The 2797-nt window shown below is 43.9% G+C and overlaps 1 long non-coding RNA gene across 1 annotated transcript in view; it reads right to left on the minus strand.

The window, feature by feature from the left end:
• Window positions 1–1888, minus strand: part of LOC106819325 — a 15395-nt gene extending 13507 nt beyond the window's left edge. Inside the window, exon 1 of the long non-coding RNA XR_001395398.1 lies at window positions 1375–1888. This is a non-coding gene — a long non-coding RNA (uncharacterized LOC106819325). The remainder of the gene's footprint in view (window positions 1–1374) is intronic.
• Window positions 1889–2797: the final 909 nt, after the last annotated feature.

Here is a 2797-nt window from a genome sequence, read left to right on the forward strand (position 1 = left end):
CTCTCTCTCTCTCTCTCTCTCTCTCTCTCTCTCTCTCTCTCCTTCCTTCTCTCTCTCTCTCTCTCTCTCTCTCTCTCTCTATCTATATATATATATATATGTATATATATATCAAGAGCATATAAAGAAGGTATATATATTTTCTTGATATATATATACATATATATATATTATTCTAGCAAGCACTGAATGCGTTTACACGAACAGATAATTCCGCATTTAACAATTCGGAGCTTAGCTGGCGCGTCAAATTATTCCGAATCTAATAAGCACCGAATATCCGTCCAAGTCTCGAATTATGAAATCAGGTAGGGGCCTAAACCCTAAATACGGAATCGACCGTGTAAACGCCACTATAGCGAGACTAGTGAGTAACTCTTACAAACTGCAATAATATTATATGACTGTCAGGTTAACTAGCTGTGAACAGAGTTACGTTATAGCCAGTGGATATACGATACTAGCACCCCATGGTTGTAGTAGCAATGTGTGCTGATGACGGTATTTTGTCTGGGAGCTGGCTGGCGTGTGTTTACTAGAGTTGCTGCTGCGCACACGAATTCATGCTTTGTGAAAGAGAAGAGAGGAAGAGAGGGAATCAAGATACAAGATTGTGTGCATGTTTGTGTGAGTGTTATGGGTGTATTTCAGTGAAATTGCCGATTCAAGTAACTATACTGTAACCTTGTGCACTGGCGCCCACAGGTCTTAAGAAATTAGAAGCACAGATGAATAAAATCCTCAGTGATAATATAAAGCAAGTGCCGTAGGCGCGCTGCATGCTAGGGGGGTCTGGGGGAATGCCCCCTGAAAAATGTTGAATGGTAGACGTCTGGAGATGCAATCTGGTGAGTCTTGCGAGAGAGATTTAGGAACAAAATGTAGGAACAAAATTTTTTAACCCAAAATTTACTGGAAGCAGCTTCCAGTGCTTCTATCTGCGGGCGCCACTAACCTTGTGAACTTTCAGACAATATGCGCTATACCGAATACAGTAAAAACCCGCATACAAGAACGTGTAATTATATATATATATATATAGTCAATTAAGAGTTAATAATTATTAATACATGATATACTGATAATAATACCTGAGGTATTATTAGCACTTGATATAGCGTATATCTACATGTAGTGCATATATATATACGTACACATCTCACATGATTTTACGCACATGGCGTACGTGTACGTATACATTGTACATATTCGTACGCACGCATACATATATGTGTTTATTGCAATATATATTTCGCAGTACAGTGGCTATACTCGTCCGAAACCTAGTCGAAGGCTAGTCGAAATCAAGAAGCTAGTATAGCGTGGAGGCAACGCGTCCGGAGTCGGTCGAGCAGCCACGGCCTATATATTTACCTTGGCGTATGTACTCCGCTAGGAAGTGCGAACCGATCACCAGCACCACGATGAACACGAGCCAGACGAAGATCTTTCTTTCCTTCTTCATCTCTCCTTCCGCTATACACACGCACGGTGGACTCCTTCCTCTATAAACACGCACCGTGGACTCCTTCCTCTATAAACACGCAGGAGATTTCTCTGTACACGCACTGTTTCTTTACCACCTCGTGCTAGCTGTTAGTTGCTAACCGAAGCGTTGCTAGTGTAGCCCGGGGACCAGGACCTACGACTACTTCACGTCGAAGAGCCACGCACCTTCTTGCTTACGTAGTGAGAAGCTAATATGAATAACGTTTTTCTCGTTTCTCACTGGTTCCTTGAGTTCTGGTTCGTCGGTACCTCTCTAGCGTAGCCGTGTGTCGGACTATGTCCCCACGCTCACCGCTGCCACCACCACCGCGCACTGTCACGCATTCGATCACTGTTAGTGCTACATACGTTCACATAATTAGTGGCAACACTACTGGGGGGGGGGGTCGCTACTGGGGGGGGGGGGGTCGCTTCCTCACGATTGACTGCACGCGTGTGTTCACGGGATGTCCGCGCCTTGATGTCAATTACTTGATCGACGCGGCCGTTTGTCTCTCAACCCATCATCGAAACGGGTTTTCGAAGCTAGATTGCGCTCTTTCGCCGGTTATCCTCCATCGAGAAAGAACAGCGTGGTCAGAACTGGTCAGAGAGAGAGAGAGAGAGAGGGGGAGAGAGAGAGGGCGAGAGAGGTTACGCGTTCTCTCGTATGTCCGCGGATGCTGCTGCTGCTGCTGCTGCTGATGATGATGATGGTGCTACTCTACTGTGGCTGCTGCTGATGATGGTGCTACTACTACTGTTGCTGCTGCTGCTTGTGCTACTGTTGTCTCTGTCTCTGTTCCTGCTGTTGCTGCTGCTGCTTGTGCTACTGTTGTCTCTGTCTCTGTTCCTGCTGTTGCTGCTGCTGCTTGTGCTACGGTTGTCTCTGTCTCTGTCTCTGTTCCTCCTGCTGCTGCTGCTGCTGCGTTTATGTGAAGATGCGGAGGCTGACTAAAGATGATGTTAGTGTTAGCGTGCTATCAGGACATACTCGCGCGGGACCCGAATGGGATGGCGGGAGGCAGGATTAACGTAGCGTACAAGGAGCATCTATGGAGAACAGATTAATAATAAAATTATATAATTTATAAATAATAATTAAAAATAAATATAAATTAACAAAATTATAATATATAATAATATAACCAATAGGTTTATACGTAGATCAGTATGTGTTCCTACGTGACGTATGCAGCTGTATTTTGGGCTTCTATCTAATAAATGAAATATAATTTTCTTAAATTAAATTTTTTTTTCATAGCGAACGCGTATATACACCGGTATAGTTTGACATGAAAGATTGCTT

This window comes from Priapulus caudatus, unplaced genomic scaffold, assembly GCF_000485595.1.
Source record: "Priapulus caudatus unplaced genomic scaffold, Priapulus_caudatus-5.0.1 Scaffold3181, whole genome shotgun sequence".
Classification (NCBI taxonomy): domain Eukaryota; kingdom Metazoa; phylum Priapulida; class Priapulimorpha; order Priapulimorphida; family Priapulidae; genus Priapulus; species Priapulus caudatus.